General features: G+C 44.1%; 1 protein-coding gene across 23 annotated transcripts in view; it reads right to left on the bottom strand.

Annotated features, from left to right (window-relative positions):
- Nrcam (neuronal cell adhesion molecule) overlaps positions 1–11,451 on the bottom strand; it is a 320,521-nt gene extending 309,070 nt beyond the window's left edge. For 16 of the 23 annotated variants that reach the window (XR_607185.2, XM_008830692.2, XM_017797540.1 and 13 more), the window contains exon 1: positions 10,941–11,094. The gene's annotated coding sequence lies outside the window, so the exon portion shown is untranslated. Of the gene's footprint in view, positions 1–10,940; positions 11,096–11,313 lie in introns of those variants that run through there. The other 7 variants (XM_017797533.1, XM_017797531.1, XM_017797535.1 and 4 more) reach the window with 2 other exon arrangements.
- Between the last annotated feature and the right edge of the window lie 7,973 nt (positions 11,452–19,424).

The raw sequence follows: 19,424 nt of genomic DNA, 5'->3' as shown, positions 1-19,424 counted from the left end.
CACACATAAACATACACACACACATACACACACATGCACACACACATGCACACACACATACACACACATGCACACACATACACACACACATACACATACACACACACACACACACACACACACACACACACACACACACTCATATTCATACACACACACACACACACACACACACACACACACACATACAAATCAACAAATAAAAAATGAGTTATATTTGAGGAAGAAGCATACAATTTGCTTCCTGTTAATTAGTAGAGGTGAAAAACATTACCATTGAAATCTACCTGATGACTTTATATCCATGCTCAGGTGGATCTCAGGAAGTAACGGACTATGCCTAATAATAATCAGATACACAGAGATTAGAGGCACATGTGCAAACATCTAAGCGTTAGTAGCATTAAAAATGAGTTTTTCTGTATGAAACAGTATATTATGAAATGGAGATCTTTTTTAAAGAGTCCATGTGAATAGCTAAAGGCTACATAACAGGAAACAATGCCAGACAGGAGACACCTTCCTTTGAGTTGTTGTCTAGGGTGGCCCAAGAGACTCCCAGACAATAACCCAGCATAGACCTGGGGAAACGAACAGTAGACTCCAATGTTATCTAAAGGAATATTGGCAACTGATAGATGCTAGATGAGGAAGGGCTGATCTTCCTAAAATAAGGAACTCTAGACAGGCTGACTAGATTCAGCGAATGGACAAGCACTGGGAACTGTCTGGGGGCGCCGACAACACAGTGGACAGTAACAGGGATGACAGAGTATATGGGCTCCAGTTGGGGGAGGGTAGGCTATGGGAGGGCGCCACTTGGGAAGTGGGTATATAGATGAATAAGATTGTTTGGGATGTTCTGTATGAAACGCACACAACACGAAAATAACTAAATTTTTTTAAATGTATTATATTTGAGGAGGAAGCATGGAAATTTATGTCATGTTAATTAGTAGAGGAGATAAACATTACCATTGAAATCTACTCAATGACTTTATAGACATGCACAGGTGCCAAGGATCTGAGTGAAACTGATTATGACTGGTATCATTCTGATACACACAGATTAGAGATGAATGTGCCAACATCTCAGTGCTAGTAGCAGAAACAATGAGTCTTTCTGTAAGAAACAGTACATTTTAAAATGAAATGGAGATTTTTTTTAAAGGTTAAAAACTCATTCAATTTTATGTCTTACAGGGTTCATTCTGAGTTCAATATTGTACAACTGTATTAATTCAACTGTGAACCTAAAATTTTAAAAACAATTTTGAAAGAGATGCATCTTTGCTCTGGAAGTTGTTATTGAATATGTTAATGCTGTAATGAAATGCTTCTTTTAATCATGTGGCTTTTAAATAAATAATTTTTTAAAGTTTAGTAATAATAAAAAATAATTCATGTTTAACTAAAAAAAAATGTCAGGGACAAATATGAATGATGGTCCTCCCCCTCCCCCACCCCTGGAGCCAGAAAGCCAAAATCATGCTTCATAAATACACTATGTAAGGAGATAAGAACCACTGGTTAGTCAATATTTACAACAAAATTTACCTGGTTGTATATCAAAATATTCTGCAGACAGTAACAAAATACCCTAATTCAGTTTTAAATGGGAAGCTGTTCTGTTTTCACTCAACCAGATAAGAGAAAGGAACGCCACAGAATAGGCAAAAGGATATCTGCAATGCAATTAGAAGGGACGAGTGCATCTGAGTGTATGCCAGACGCAGGGGCCTCCTCTCAATTCACACAATTCAATGTCTTAATGCAGTGTACAGCATCAAACTGCACTTCCTACAGTGTTCAAACTTTTGTCAGTTAACTAGATGTTTACCGAGTGCCTGGCTTGGACACTCAACATTACGGGCATGCCATCCAGTACTATGTACGTTGTTCCAACACCATCTGTCACTTAAGCTTCCACAGATTCAAAATTTTCAATTCAGACTAATCTACACTGCACTCAAACTGAAGCTATAATTCAAATTTCGACATGAAGCTTGAATTCCTTTTCAGTGTTCTTCAACTTTGACCCAACTCCCCCCCCTCCTTTACTGAAAAGGGCCAAGACAACAGCCCAGCAAGTGGGGCAGGCAAAACAGGCCTCCTTTGTTCACTTTTGTCCTTTCAGCTCTCTATTGAGGTAAGGAACTGAAAAGGCGCACCAGGCTTTGGAAGGCTGCTTGCTTGCAAGCCATCCTCCCTCAAAGAACCAAAAAAACTCTGGGATGAAACTCTTTCACAGTCTATTCTTACCTTAAGGCATAATTAGTGGAAAATTAGTACTCTTCCTCTCTCTTACCCCTTCCCTTGAGCAAATGTGCTCATAGTGTTTAACATGCATTGGTAATGTTTATCAAAAATGCATGCTTAAATCATACCGTTCAAATGCCAAGAGCATCTAAAAGTGGCATGGAATTAGCTTTAAAGTTGAAATTTAGAGAAAAGATCATGACATGCTGAATACATATACTGAATTTTTTGAATGCTCTCAGCCCACTTGAGAAAGATAAATCAAATTCATGGCATAGTACCCAGTGGAAGACCTCCTACAGGATTCCCTCAGATTGCCCTGGGAATAGAGTTTTCTGGTTAGAGTGGGTTTTGAACCAATATCATGCATATCATAAAATGTAAATATATATCATTGAACATATATGTTTAAAATACTGTACATACTGCATGCTATTACCACTTAATAAGAATCTTTGGCTCATTTTTGCCCAATAGTAACTATCAACCTCACTGTCATGTAGATTAAATGATGCTTTTGTACAAAGCAATATGGAAGAAAACTGGGGAACACATAACACAAGATAGTAATTGCCAGCCCTGATTTTAACTGAATAAGACATTTGACAGTATTTGCAGCAGAGGAGTGTTAGTTGTAAATCTGATCCCCTTGCCATCAGCATTTCTTATTTTATTAGCATTTTAGTCACTAGAAATCCTCCATCAGGCTATTAAAATGTTTTTTTTCTAATTTGGAATTCCAATCATGTAGGCCAGTAAAATAGGTCAATTAAGTTGACACTACATTTTTTTTATTAGCTCAGCTAAGCAATTATAATTGGGTGGTGAGGGTTAATGTTGTCATCTTTGAGGATTCCGCCCAGTGCAAAGCTGTAATTCACAACTTCGGCCCATCTCTAAGCATTCAGCATGAGGATATTCCTATCTGTTTTCAGATCTTGGGTGCATGTGCTCTTGATCTGGATCAAGATAATAATACCACTTTGGGGCAATAAAATAAAAGCATACTAATTTAATCTTCTCCTCTAACAAAATCATTTGGCACCAGTGCAATAAAGGCATATGTGCTCCAATTCAATACATTAAAAAATCACCAGGTATGGTGGCACACACCTTTAATCCCAGCACTCGGGAGGCAGAGGCAGGCAGATCTCTGTGAGTTCAAGGCCAGCCTGGTCTACATAGTGAGTTCCAGGACAGCTGGGGCTACAGGGAGACCCTTTCTCAAAAACACCTAAATAAATAAATAATAAATAAATAAATAAATAAACGGGGGGGCGCTGGAGAGATGGCTCAGTGGTTAAGAGTACTGGCTGCTCTTGCAGAAGACCAGGATTCGATTCCCAGCACCCAAATGGTGGCTACCAAACATCCTTAACTCCAGTTCTGGGGGAATCTGATACCCTCTTCTGACCTCCAGGGGTATTGTACAAGATGGGTGCACTTACATACATGCAGGCAATATACTCATACACATATAGAAAAATAATAAAATATCAAAAAAAAAAAAATCAACAGGGCCGAGTGTGGTGGTGCATGCCTTTATGCCAGCATTTGGGAGACAGAGACAGGCAGATCTCTGTGAGATGAAGGACAGCCTGGTCTCCATAGCAAGTTTCAGGCCAGCTGGAGCTACAAGGAGACCCTATCTTAAAAGGAGCTCAATAGAGATAGGACCATAGCATATAGAAAATATCGAAGGAGAAATGGGAACACTTTAAATAAGGAGAGTGGGGAAGGAGGATTAGACAGAGAGAGAAAGAGAGAGAGAGAGGGAGAGAGAGAGAGAGAGAGAGAGAGAGAGAGAGGAGAGAGAGAGATAAATAGTGCCTAGCTAGTATAAAAAAAAAAACCAGAGGAAATTGTATCAGTCCAGAAACCTACTGAAGAATTATACATACAATAGCCCTACATGAGTCCATGTGTATAGCTGAAGACTACATAACAATAAATAGTGCCAGACAGAAATCTTCCTTTGAGTTGTTGGCCAGGGTGGTCCAAGAGACTCCCAAAATTACACAGGCTATTGCCACAGTCCTTGATCGCCTCCCAGAACTTGATGGTAAGACTCTATTACTGAAAACAGGACATACTTTGGACATAGGATCTGGAGCAATGGAGCTGGAACTGACCTGGAAGCCACCTCCCTTGAAGGCTAGCTCTCATCGCTTTGGAGAGCACTATGAAAGCTGGCAAGGGAGAACATCAATTGATGGTCCAACACTAGCTTCAAGACCTGAAAACTGTATCAATGACCAGCACAGCAAATGATTTCAGATGCTTTCTGCCACACTGGGCTGTACATGGGTTCTGGGGATTCAAATTCAGGTCCTCATGCCTCCATAGCAAGTGCTTTGTTTACAGAACTATCTCCCTAGTTCCCAATTTGCAGCCTTAAAAATAGAAGTGACAGGGACTGAAGAGATAGCTCAGTAGTTAGAAGCACTGACTGCTCTTGCAAAGGACCCGGGTTCAATTCCCAGTACCCACATGTTGGCTAACAACAGTCCATAACTCCAGTTCCAGGGAATTTGACACTCTCTTCTGAGGCACTGTATGACACAGGTGCACCTACTACATACATGCAGACAATACATTCATACACATAAAATAAAAATAACTTATTAAAAAAATAGAAGTGATAGCATTTTATACTCGTTATGGCTACTGATTCTTATGAAGAAAACAGAAAGTAACAAGTGTTGGTTGGGATGTGGAGGTACTAGAACTACCATGCACAGCTGGTGGGAACATAAAAGACACAGCTATTACAGAAGAAGGTGTGGTGGTTCCTCAAAAAAAAGTAAAAACACAATTATCATATGATCTGGCAGCCCAATTTCTGGGCATATACCCAAAACAACTGAAAGTAGTGATTCATACTGATATTTCTAAATCTGTATTCGTAATGGCATCATACAAGTAGCCAAAGGGTGGAAATAACCCATTGACAGCTAATTGATGGACAAAACAAAATGTGGAATAATTTATAGAATGAAAAAAAGTCTGACACATTATGCAAAGTGAAGTAAGCCAATCATAAAAGTAGATACTATATGGTTCCACTCATATGAGGCACTTAGTCAAATTCATAGAGACAAAGTAGACTGGTCAGAGGTAGAGTTTCAGTTTGGGAAGACAAAGAATGTTCTGGAGATGGATAGTATAATGATCCCCCACAGAGTGAACGCACTTAATGCCACTAAACTATAAATTTAAGGAGGTTAAAATGTCAGACTTTGTTTGAAAAAATTGCATTGTACTTATCCCTCTTTTTTTTTTTTTTTTTTTTTTTTTTTTTTGAGACAGGTAGTTCCAGCTGGCCTGGAACTCACTACTGAGAACAGCCTGGCCTTGATCTCACAGAGATCTGTCTGCCTCTGCCTCCTGAGTGTTGGGATTAAAGGGGTGTGCTCATTTTGAGAAATAAATCAGCAATGACCTGTTGATTTAGTACATTTTTTCATTCTTAGAAACTTCAGTAGGTAGGTGTGGTACTCCACACCTGTAATTCCAGCACTTGGGACATAGATGAAGGAAGATTGTGAATTTAAGGTCAGCTGGAGCTACACAGGAAGAGAGTGTTTTTAAAAAATGAAGAAGAGGAAAAGAAGAGGAGAAAAGAAAAAGAAAAACTTCAAACTCAGAAACAAACAGTAGAACCATGGTTCCCATGAATTAGAGACAGGGATGTGGGTTGGGAATGGAGCTATGTTGGTCAAAGGGTACAAAGTTTTAGTTAGGGCGGAGCAATAGATTCTGGAGAGCTAGTGAATTGGGTAGTGACTCTAAAGTTAATGTACTGTATTGCCCTCTTAAGAGTTTGTTGTGACAATAGACCTTAAATACTCTCATTGTAGAAAAATATAACACAAGTGTTGATGAATGACAATTAGTTTATGGTAATCATTTCACAATATATCCCTACATCAACACATCGAATTACATGCCTTTAAATATATGTAATTTTTATTGTACCTAGAGCTTAATATATCTTAATACTCTGATGCCAACAGAAGCTTTTTTTTTTTAACCCAAATGAACATTCATTTGCATGAGTAGGCAATGAGTTAAATAAAATATGCTGCTGGGTCTTGCCCTTAGCACCCCTGTCTCTCCTCCGTGTGAACCTGTCAAGAAGATTCAGGGCTTTTTCAGATGGAAAAGCATAAAATAAAAGATAAAAAGAACACCTAAGTGTATTTGGTAATTTTCAATCTTTTGCAAATCACTTCCTCCTCACTAACCATCTCAACAGTTGAAAGCTAACCTAAGCACCCTTCAGATCCAAACACACAGGGGGCACTGTGCTCTGGTTCAGTTTGCTCAGGGTTGTCTTCCCCATTAGATGAAAACTGCTCTTTAGAATGGGATGAGGCTCCAATGGCAGCTGCTGTAGGCTGCAAACTGAGACTTAGGCTGCCATGGTGTGAGTGTTAACCACAGTGATATTTAGTGGTTTCCTTTCAGGAGAGTGATGGCTGGCAGGGGCCACAAGGGTTTTCTCAAATGGCCATTACATTGTGTTTCAGAATTTGAGTGCTATCTACCAGTGTGTTTAGTTTGTGCAAGTTCACCAAACTGTACATTTACTATATAAAATATAAATCTGTGGTCATAGATGACAAAATTGGAATTGACTTCCCTGAGGTAAGGAAATGTATCACTCATCACTGTCTCCCCAGTGCCCAGAACAGGAACCATGCATTCAGTAAACACTAATGAACACCTTTGTGCCTACACAATATAATATCTACAGATTCCATCCACATAGGAGAATAATACATAAGAGCATTAAGATGGGGTCGCAGCCCCAGTTGGCCTGGAACTCCCTATGTAGACCAGGCTGGCCTCAGTCTCAGAGATTTGCCTGCCTCTGCCTTCTGAGTGCTGGGATTAAAGGATTTCTTAAGGAAATTTGCTGCAGCCCAGGTCTGTATGCTCTCAGAGCCCTCTGACTCACACTTCTGAAGCACTCAGACCCATTATCATCACATGGAAAAGCAGCATTTCCAAAGATGACTTGCTTTTCATTGGCCTTCACTGCTACAGTAACAGCACTGTGGTGTAAAGGTGCTTGGCACTTAGTCCAAGGCCACATCACTGCACTACATTTCAAGACCAAGCCACCCCTCTGAGCCCAATATGCAATTTTTGAAATTCAAATGGTCAGGTACAAAGTGCTCTCTTAGAACACTAAAAGCCTAGGAATATGAGAAACATTCAGCAACTTTTCTGAGTCAGGATTATAAATACAAAATTAATCCATTTTTCCTATTGACTGGTTAATTATAATAATTCTAACAGCTATTCCAGGAATAGCTGATATCGCTTGCATTCAAATGCTTCTTTTCTACAAGTTAACATGGAGCAACTTGGTAAAAACACCACACATTCCCATAGATTTAGGATATTGAATGCCTCCTTAAGTTTCTGCGCTAGGATTCTGTTTAAACTCACTATGGAATTTGAGGAATAACTTCTCCGTAGTCCAAACAGTCTACAAAGTACATTCAGGATTGGGGCCCTGAGATAGAAACATTAAATAAAAACATTTGCCTTGGGGCTAGAGAGATGGCTCATTAGGTAAAAGCACTTTCAGTGCAAGTCTGACAACTTAAATTTAATCCCCAGAACCCACACAAAAGACCTGTAGTGGTGTCTGGAATCGCAGCACTCCTAGGGTAAGATGGAAGCCCAAGAATCTGTCAGTACGCAGCACAGCAGCAGAAACAAGGAAGACCCTGCCTCAAAACATGTGGAAGGAGAGGACCAATTTCCAAAAAGTTATCCTCTGACTTGTGCATGTGTCTTAGTTACTTTTCTGTTACTGTGATAGAAACAGCATGACCAAGGGAACTTATAAAAGGAAGAGTTAATTTAGCTTACAGTTGCCAAAGGGGCAAAGAGTCAGTCCATCATGGCAGATGGGCATGGGGGCAGAGGTAGCTAGAGTAGGAGCAGAACCTACGCTCTCACATCTTCAAGAAGTCACAGGAAGCAGAAGCAACTCGGGATCTGGCAAGGCTTAAGAATTCTCTAAACCCACCCCCAGTGATGAGCTTCCTCCAGCATAGCCACACCTTCCTTCTAAGACCTCCAAAAACGGCACCACCAACTGGGGACAAAATGCTCAAATACTTCAAGTCTATGGGAGATATTCTCATTCAAACCACCACAGCATGAGTGCACACACATGGGGGGGGGGATTTGTCTTCTCTTGGGGTGGTGGTATTTTTGAGACAGGGTCTCCCTGTAGTCCCAGCTAGCCTGGAACTCACCATGAAGACCAGGTTCCAGGCTGGCCTTGATCTCACAGAGATCTACCCACCTGCCTCTGCCTCTGCCACCCAAGTGCTGGGATTGAAAGCAAGTACCACCATGCCAGGACTGCTTTTTCTTTTTAAAGAAACATTTTATTAAAAATTATGATATACTGCAGGGCACGGTGGCACATCTTTAATCCAATTACCGGCACTAGGGAGGCAGAGGCAGAAAGATCTCTGTGAGATCAAGGCCAGCCTGGTCTATATAGCAAGTTCCAGGCCAGCTGAGGCTATAAGGAGACCCTGTCTCAAAAACAAACAGCAAAATTATGATCTGCCAGGAATATTTCTCTGTAATTGCAGGGGGCTCTGGTTACTAAGGATACTTCAGTGACTGAAATGGTTATGAGTTAATACCCACACACTTGAAAGATAATAGGGATAAAAAGAACATGTAAAGGAATTATAGGAACACAAGGTTATTTCGCAACCCAGTCCCATGAGTTACAGTATTCCCTCTACCAAAAAGTCTGCAGGAGTCAAAATCAAATGGCTTTGTCATGTACCTTCTTGGTGTTGAACACTGGAGCTTTAGACTTCCTTTGAATTAATGAAAAGTCACCAGAAGGTCACACATTCACAGTCACGGATAGGAAAACATCAGGACAAAAGGCCAACCTCACTCTACTACTCCCTAGATATGTGGTCTTGTGAAAGTTACTTGACATGTCTCCTAATTTAAAAATGAGTTGTTATGGGAATTGAAATAAGATATATAATATGCACAGTGCATAACACGCCTGAAACTTTCAAAGCATATTGGCTACTGTTATTAAAGTTGAAAGAATTCACTTGTCTAAACCGTTTCAGCACCTCCGGAAGGTCTCACAGCACCGCATGGTCAGCATAAGGCAGTAGCATCCCATGCAGCCCAACTCAAGCAGATTTGAATTCAGTAGCCACTGTGTTCCTTTTCCGAACAACCCCAGAGGGGGGCTCCTGATGAGGGACCAATCCCTTCTGCCCCATTACACTTGGCTCCATTGCTTCCTGCAAGAGCCTCTAGCCAGGATGGGCCCAGCTCCTTAGACTCACACTTCTGAGTGTTAACCATCCTGGACCCGGAAAGGAAAAGAATATTTCCCTTTCTGGAGTTCTCCCTTCCCGGTGTAGTCCCAGGCTGGAGCTGTCAATGCGAAAAGAAAAGAGAGAGGGGAAGTAGGCTAGAAGACGCCTCTGCATGGCGACATCCCTCCGTGCTGGCACATCACCGGCACCGCCACCCAGAACGAGGGATGAAGATGCAGCGGCAAGCCGCAAGCAAAGGAAAAGAAACGACCTGCCTATCAACCCCATGGACACCGGGAACTCTCCTGCTACACCTGCTACACTTCTCACAGAATGACTCCAGGCTCAGCTTATAGCGACATGCTGTCCCCCCTCTGCTCTATGGCAGGTGCCGGCTCGGAGAGTCTCCGGCCTCGCACCACGGGAACCAGCGTCCGGAGGCGCCCACCCGCACTGCCTGGAGGGGCCCTGGCGGTGCCGCGCGCAGATGGCGCTCATGGCTAGATGATGCTCCAGGGCGGGCAGTCACTCCTGGCTCAGCACAGCATCGCCAGGCGAAGCTGTTGCCAAATCCCACCACTGAGAGCCTGGGCAGAAAAGGGCGTCTTTCCAGTCGGTCCAAGCCCGGAGCGCCAGCCCTGACAAGCCCCAGCTCACCAAGGCAGGGTGTGGTACCGAGACTGCCGGGGCAGGCACCTGGAGGCCAACAAAGCCCGGGCCAGAGTTCCCAGCCTGCCGAGCCCAGTGTGGCTCCTGTTCTCTGTGGATGCCCCGAGTCCTCGCCAGGGCTGCGAGAGCTGCGGGTGGCAGTGGGTCCCCGCCTCTGCGCAGGGCGATTCGCGCAGGTGTGAGCACATCGGAACAAAGCCCACGCCCAGATGTGTCCGCGGGGACCTGAACGCGCGCACGGTGCTGCGCGCCCGGCCGGACCCGGCGCTACTAGCCCGCCCTGGGTCGTGACAGCCTCCGAGTCCCCGCAGCCTCTCGGGGCCAGTCTGTCCGCAGGCAGACCACTAGGCAGGGCTTCCGGGAGCGCGTGGGGTGCGGGCACCCACACAGAAGTTGGCGGCGGACCGAGGAGGGGGCGGCTCGCGCCAGCAGGAGCGCCGGGCTTTGAGCCGCATCCTCCTGGCGCGCCGGTCCCCGTGCTCCCGTTGGGCGTCCGCGGTGTGTCATAGGGCTGTGGGGAACCTAGGAGTCGGCGACTTGTCTGGCTCCCGTTGCAGACGCGGCCGGACCCGGGGCGAGCGTCCCAGGGACCACGCAGCAGCCTCCAGCGTCCTCCTCAGCTCCAGCGGGCCGGACGAGCGCCACCGCTGCCACCTCCGGACGCACACAGCTACTCACGTTCTCGCGCAGCGCCTGCCGCTCCGCTGCTGCCCGGGACCCCGATGCGCAGCTGTCTTGCGTGTTTCCCGAAGCTTCGCCTCCTGCTGCCCCAGTCTGGCGGCCACTGCGCGGTCCCTCGCGCCCGCGCGTCTGAGGCTTCGGCTGCGGCGCGCGCTGGCGACCCAGGCGAAGCGCGCGTCCCCGCCGCTCGCGCCCTCCACTCCCCTTTCCCAGCGTCGCGCTCCGGCCCCTCCCGGCTCTCCTTCGCGTCCCCGCGTCCCCCTCCTCCGCACTCCCTCGGCGTCGCCCACCCCTTCCCCTCCGGGCCAACCCCTCCCGCCCGGCTCCGGCCGTAACAACGAATGGGCTGCAGCCTCGGGTGGACTCTCACCTGGGCGGCCACCCCACCACTGACCTCCGTCACCCTGCAGTGTGTCAAGTGGTGGCTGCAGGGGTGTGAGGAACACAGAGCGGAGTGTTCCCCGGGTGACGGGATGTGTCGCCACAAGATGTTCCAGAAAATGGGTGGTTTTTAAATGCCACTCGCCTAGGTTTAGGTTTCCGTGGGAGCGCTCTCTCTCTCTCTCTCTCTCTCTCTCTCTCTGTCTCTCTCTCTCTCTCTCTCTCTGGCTTTAATGCCTTTGCAACCCTCTAATTACGATGGGGTGTGTATTGTTTTATATATATATTTTTTACAATCATTTTATCCAAATACACCCGAGAAAGGATGCCGTCACCGTTTAAGCAGAAGTTATTTGCTGTAGGAATTGGGTTTTTGGAGTAGTTGAAATTTAGATTCACAGTATTATAGAGGCTTTTTCTCAATGCAAATTATACCTGCGATTTTTTTAAACATGTAGAATTTGAGTGAATACATTGCCTGCTGTATTTCAGGCTCTAGAACCCACTCTCCACACCACATAGCCCGATGATGTCCGAGATTCTTAGATCCCTAAGACCTAGGTAACCCACTCTCCTCTGCAGGCCCAGTTACAGTCTGCTGGGTATTACTGGGCTTGACAATTTCCTTTCAGAGCCTCTGTCAGCCCCCACCTCCAGGCTCCAGAACAGGTGCTAGAAGGGATTTAGGAATAAAAAAGGATCTGGGGCCTGACAGCTTCTCTGCCCTGCTGTAACTTCTATTTGAACCTAAGCTCCAGCCTACATGCCTGCAAGTGGGCAGTCTTCTCTTTCTCCTGCTGCCGGGCACACAGCACCCGTTCACATCCTAAAACAGTATGATGATCTCTGGCTCCCCTGTCTTTACTCATGCCATTTCCTCAGTTTTCATTTGGCAAACTCCTGTTCATCCTTCAGAGCCTTGACTCAGTTGTTTCCTCTTTTGTGAATTCTTTTCTGAGTCCCTGTACATATTATTGTAATAGTGCTTGGTCACATGTTAATGGTCTCTTTGCATATCCGGTTCCAAAAATAATTCGCTTCATCTAATTGTTTTTTTTTTTGGCCTAATTTCTCATCAATAGAAATGAAGCCACAAATTAACCATGATAACTGGTACCGCTTCACATCATTCCCACCTTTGGAATGGTATTTGGGCCTCTCAGTTCTCTTCCTCATGAATGACTGCTGAGAATCCAGAATATTCCCTCACATCTTTCTCATGTTCAGCTCTATGCACTGGTGCAGTCCCTTTACTTCAGCCACTGAGACTGGATTCTCAAGGCTATTCAGTCACTCCAGTGATTTCCTGACCATGTTCTCTTCCTTGAATCACTATAGGACAAACCTGTGAGGTGGAAACATGACAGCCTCCTTTCTTCAGTTCTTGGCCTGGTTCTGCACAGCAGTTTTTCCCCTGGGTACTGAAGCAGCATTTCTTGTGCCCCTGTGTGTTACATCCCATAAAGACTCTCCTTAACTCCTTCAACTTCTGTTTAGAACTGCTCTCTCTGTAGGCCTCAGTTCTAGTCTATGAAGCCAGGATGCAACAGACAGAATGGGGTTCTAGTGAAGTCCAGGCCAGTCCTGGTGCCTCTGAGACCAGTTAGGATACAGAGCTACTCAGGTATTGTAAATGAATCTCAGGCAAGCGACAGTTCTTTAGGTGCAGTTTTCCTCATCTACACATAGAAGAACAACACTAATACATGGGGTTACTGTAAGGGTCAACTTAAGCATGGGAGAGTATCTAGAACTGTTACAGAACATGGTCCTCTGAGCAAAATTGTAGCCATCTTCATTAACTCGGATGTGCCTACTTGGAAGAGACCATCAGGACTGGGCTTGTTGACTGCTGACATTCCCTCACCAAAGGAGGGGGTTGGAAAGGGTCATTGGATCCTCACCTGAGATTCTAGCCATCTTTCCTAGCCATTTGTATGCAATTCTTCCCAAACTTGCATAACCTTGGGGCTTCGGGGGATGCTAGAGAATATGAGCCAGGGAGGCTAATTGAAGGAGAGCTCAATCTATGTGACTATGGGGAAACTACTATCCATGCTGAGTAAAGACAAGACGTTCCACTGCTCCTTTGGGGTCACCCACACTCCTGTGAGCAACCCCTCACCCATGTTCTGTAAGTAAGCCCAATAAGCTCATTGGCTCCCTAGGGTGACCTTAGGTGGAATTATACTTTGGTTTGCCACTCAGATCTTATGACGAGTAGGTAGATGTTTAAATTTCCCCAGAGAAGGAATTCTCACAACAAGGATTTACTGAGTGCTCAGCAGATTCTAGTTTGAACAGCAGTTATTTGATATTTGTCAAATAAATATGTTTCAATTTAAAAGGCAACAAAGGAGAATTATTTGGCAGGAATGGGAGCTACATTGGCAGCATAAAATTAAAACTAAATAATTTTTTTAATTTATCGAGCTTTTGTACATTTCACCCGATAGTTCTTAATCAAATTTAGGCCCCCTCCCCCATCCATACCTCCCCCATTCCCCCACCAGACCTCATGTATTCCACCATACATGTTAAGTTCTATCCAGTAAAGCATTTGTACCCAGGCGTCTTTCAGTGCAAATTCATTCACTCAAGTCTAGTCAGTCTATCTAGAGATATTAAGTAAGGTATATTCTCCCTCACCCAGTATTAACCAGTCTCCAATGGTTCTCATTCTAGGACTGACCCATCACCCATTTCTCCCACTCCACTCTGGGCCCTTGTCTGATTGAGTTGGCATGGGTCCCGTGCTCAATGCCGCTGTTGCCACAAGTTCACACGTGCAAGCTTCCAGTGGCCCGAAAGCCTCTGTTTCCCTGTGTTCATAAACCAGGCCTGGCTCTTACAATCTTTCCACCCCGCTCTTCCACAATGGTCCCTGAGCCATAGGTGGGCGAGGTTTAATATAGGAGTCCTATCCACAGACACACACTCTGCAGTCTCTTTAAAACTTGGCCAATTGTGGCCTTCTGTGTATGTCACACTCTGTTGTATAAGGAAGTTTCACTGGTGAGAGTTGAGGGATGCATCAGTTTTCTCTCCGCCCTTCATCCTGTTGCATTCCATGAGCCTTAGGTGTAGAGGTTCAACTGTAGATGTGTCACTGAGGACTGGGCATCTCTCAGACATATTCTCTGTGTCTGACCAGTCATGGAATTCTGCAGTCACCTCCATCTGTTGTAAAAAGAAACTTCTTTGATGGGTGGTGTACAGTATACCTGTCAGAGTCTGTCAGTGGATAGGGAACCAGGGAAGATGGGGTTCGGGGATCACCTGAGGAGGGATTTAGCAATCTATGCTAGGGTGTTTAGATAGTCTGGGTTAGGAAGCTCGTCCAGAGATCTGAGGTGAAGGAACTGGAGCCTGCCTGGGTCCAAGCAGGGGACAGGTTGGGGTATGGGTGAGGGGAGACTAAATAATTTTTATATAATAATTGTAGTAATATGAAATTATGTAGTTTCAATTTCCAGTTTGTTTCAGCTATGTTGCAACCCTACACTGCTGGGGATTAGTCTCTTGAGAGGATGAACCAACAACAGGGAGAATCACACAGCTGCAGCCTGGGAAGCTGATGAAGGGAGAGTGGGAGGAGAGGATAGAAAAATAATTTGAAAAGGATTAGAAGGTCCTAAGTGGGGGAAAGGACTTTCTAAAGCAGTCTCTTTGACTTACATGGCGGCACACCATGTGACGTGATTGTGTCTGTGTATTGCCAGGGATACACACAGTCACTTCCCTACCCATTACCCTTCCTCTCCCTAAGCCCCATCCCCTGTACAAGCTTCCTTCCGTCTTCAAATGCAGATGAGGACTGGAGATAAGATAAGTCTATTGATCTAATCACATAGAACTTTGCAGGAGCCCCCTGCTGTTGTGAGTACTTTGCATTTATTAGATCATTTAATCTGATGGAAATTCCATACAGTGTATATTATTTTCATTCTTCTTTCAGAAAATGAGGCAAGTGAGGTCAGGTATCTTTTGCAGAGCTAGGAGGAAGGATGGGATTCAAGTCTTATTACCAAACCCATACTCTTAGCCACTGTGCCATGTTGCCCATCAATGATAGTGCACTAAAAGTTTAACTGTTCGTTGTGAACAGAGTATCAGCATTAAAGCATCACTGCATTAAAGCATCTCCATAGAATGCCATGGAGCCCCCCAGTGGTACCCAGAGTGAATAAGCTTCAGCTTTCGCCTTCCCTCCTTGTCCTCCATGTCCCCTTGTCCTCTCTTGCCTTTCTAGAATTCTTCCTCTCCTCTTTTCCTTTTTTGTTTCCTTTGCCTTACTTTTCATCCACGTTTTCTTAAACCACATCCATGCTGCAGCCCTCTCTGAGGAGGCAGTGCACTGGGCTCTGCCCTAAAACCTGACCTCAAGTTTTCTGAAACCAAACATGTATCCAGCTACCCCAATAATGAGCAGTAGGCCTACCAGCAAGTTACCTCCCCTCTCCACCTGTTCCAGCCCTGCCAAGAGAAAGATTTAACCCATGTAAACATAGACATTTGTTTTTAGCTGTGCCTTTTTTTTCTCTGATTCTCTTGGTAATCAGGAGCATTTCTTTCATTCCCCTGGAAAAATTCAAGCAGAAGTTTACTGAACTCTAAGTCAGAAAAATCAGAGCACTTAAAAAAATGTTCTGATACTAGCATCATATGGTTTGCTACAAGAATGGCTTTAGTATTGTCTGAAGATTTCTGTGGCAGAGCAAATATATTAAAAGTAGTAATTTCAAAAGACCATCTATTTGAATGCACATTATAATCCAGTGTTGTCAAAAATCACCGTCGTTATGATGGGCAGCTCAGCTTCTAAGACTGGCCTGCCTCCCCTCTTCACACCTGTGTGCAGTCCCCTCCCCATTGAGCATTGTGTTAGCCAAATTTCTGTCACTATAACAAATACTCAAGGTAATAAACTTATGTTTGTGTTGGCTCTCAGTTTCTTGGGTTTCAGTCCATGATCAGTTGGTCCCAGTGCTTTAGATGTGGCAGCACATCATGGCAGGCATGTGTGATGCAACAGAACTGCTCATCTTATCGCTAGGGAGCAACACACAGAGAAAGAATTTGGGTATCAAAATCCCCTTCAAAGGCATGCCTCACACTAGCAACTTTGACAGGTTCCTACCTCCAAACAGCACCAAGCCAGGAGCTAAGCTGTAACACAGGCTTTTGGGAATATTCCAGATCCAAAATATAGAAAGTACAGCCTTGCCCAGTGATGTGCTTCTAATGAACAGAACTGGCCAAAGCAGTGAATTGTCATTCCTGGTATTAGGTTACAAATGTATCCTGACTTCTATCTTACTCTTTAGTTCACTATCTTTGAGAGAAGAAACCAGTTGCTACATGTGAGATGTTCTATTGAGAAGCTCACTTGGCAAAGAACTGAGGGAAGCTACAGGACAACAGCTTATGATGAACTGAAGCCATTGATTCAATAGCCAGACTGGAACTTAAAGCTGCGGTCAGATGCAGTCAGATGAGTTAAGCCAGTTATCCCCAGCCAAACCTTGGGATGACTAGTTCAGGCTGACTTCTTGGTTGCAACCTCATAGGAGGCCCTAAGCCAGAGGATTCAGTGGAGGAAGGCTTAGTTCCAGACCCACAGATCATAGCTGAAAAGAAATGTTTCTACTGTTAAGCCTCTGATTTGATCACTAATACCGTTGTTTAAAAGCACTTCAGTACTGTGAATTCTGTATCACACCACACACAAAAAAGATCTATTTTCATTGTACAAGATGCAGATGTAGTGCTGGATAAAGAAGCAATTATGGGACAGAGGGAACATCTGTGCAGCTTGTCTGAATTTCACCTCAGCAAGGCCCACCTCCACACCCAGCCACACTTAGCTCCCACAGGCAAGACTGGCCATCCAGTGCCCACCCAAGGCTGTGTCTTTCTCCTCCTGGCTACGAGCCATGGTCTCAGCTGGCCCAGCTCTTGAAGGTTCCTAGTGGGTGGTTATTACTCAGTATGGATAATAATGGGATACAGTTATATATTCATAATATGTAAATAAGGGAGTTTCAGTTCCATAGTCAGCTGACTAGTGAGCAATGGAAAGTTTCCACAGAGGCAAAACACCAATTTCTCTCTTCTGCTTCTCTTTGCCATCTGCCACACAACCACAGAATTCTGTGTGCTAACCTGGTGCTATTTGGGTACATGTCAAACAAAGCCAGGAATTTGAAACCCATTCCTTTCTGGTGCTTAGCAACACAGTGTCCTAACACCTGTGTAAAGGAGGTGATATGCAAGCAAGTGGAGGAAAACATGACCCTTAGTGGCTGCCATCTGTGGGTTTCTTCTCTGGAATCACGTGAGTCATCATTATCTTCATTTTGGCCTGGGGAATTGAGTTGGAAAGAAGAGAAACATTTTCAATGGTAATAGGCATTTCCTATAGCCAACTCCTCCATCTGTTCCTACAGTCTCTATCTACAGGAATGTACAACCGTTCTGCTGAATAGATTTAAGCCTAGCCAAGGTCAATGTGCAATCAGCCATTGCAGATGGGGTCATCGAGAATGCAGCTCGGGGAAACAGACATGCCAAGAGTCACTCTTGATCTGTACCCTTCATTTCTGGCTTAAGACGAGCAGATGACAGGTACAACGAAAATGAATTCACTGTGGAGGAAAGGAAGCACTTCATGCACAAGACTCTACTCTGAGGTCCAAATGAGTGCTTGATGCAGTGACCTTCTTATTTTTGGCTGTTTTGTTGTATTTTAAGAAGGAAAGGGGTTGTAGGGTAATATACACTGACATACTTTTGCTTACATTTTCTTTTAAGCCTTGATTTAATTTTCACTTCACACTTTTTCCTCAGTGTGCTTATTTTTTAATATTTTATTTATTGTTTTTATTTTATCTTATGTGTATGAGTGTATTGCCTGTATGTATATAAGTGCACCCATGTTGTGCAATGCCCATAGAGGTCAGAAGAGGGCATCAGATCCCCTGGAACTGGAGTTATGGATCACTGTTAGCTGCCATGTGGGCACTGGGAACCAAACGCAGGTCCTCTACAAGAGCAGCCAGTGCTCTTAACTGCTGAACCATTTCTCCAGCCCCTCAATATGTTTTTTAAACCATTGTAAAATACACAACATAAAACTTGCCATCTTAACCATTGTAAATGTACAGTTCAACAGTGTTAAATTGTGTGACCATCATCACCACCTGCTTCTAGAGCTTTTTCATTTCATAAAACTGCAGCTTTATATCCATTAGACAACACACCCCACCACTGTCCTCTCTCTTCAGGCTCTAGGAACCACCAGTGTCCTTGCTATGTCTTTGACTCTGACTATTCTAAGTACCTCATATATGTGAAACGATACAATATTGACTGTTTGTTACTTGATTATTTCACTCAGTCAAATGCACTCAGGATATATCCACGGTGTAGCATTGTCAGAATTTCCTTCCTTTTTAAGGCTGAATAATATTCTGTTGCATACAAGGATCACATTTCATTTACTTCATTTGATAGGCACTTGGTTGCTTCTACCACTTGGTGCTCATAAATAATGCTTCTGTGAACATGGGAATAGAAACATCTTTCTGAGATCCAATGTTCAATTCCTTTGGTTACCTACACAGAAATAACATTTGCTAGACCATACGATACTATATAAATATATATATATAATATAATATACATAATAAATATAGCTTTCCATAGTGGATGCATTGCTTTACATTTCTACAACTGTGCCCAGGAATTACACATTCTGTATATCCTTACCAAAATATTTCTAAATGTTTCAACAACTTTATGCATGTAGACAATGTGGGTTTGTTTTTTTGTTTTGTTTTGTTTTGTTTTACAATTTGGATATATTTTGATCAGATTCATACCTCATTACTCTCTCTTGTCCCCTCCCACCCCTGTTCAACCCTTCTTTCCAACTAGTCTCCTCTGCTTTCATGTCTCGGTGGGTGTTGGGGGCGTGTGTGGAAAGCTCACACTACTTGTGTTTAACTAGCTCATGCTTACATGAGCTTGGTTGGGGGTTATTTATCAGAGTTTGAGCAACTTAGCAGTGGTACACCACTGAGGAAAATGACTACCACT

Source organism: Nannospalax galili, unplaced genomic scaffold, assembly GCF_000622305.1.
Source record: "Nannospalax galili isolate Female #2095 unplaced genomic scaffold, S.galili_v1.0 scaffold312, whole genome shotgun sequence".
In the NCBI taxonomy this organism is placed as follows: Eukaryota; Metazoa; Chordata; class Mammalia; order Rodentia; family Spalacidae; genus Nannospalax; species Nannospalax galili.
Note: the sequence above shows the minus strand (reverse complement) of the source record. Positions and strands in the feature narration are given on the sequence as shown.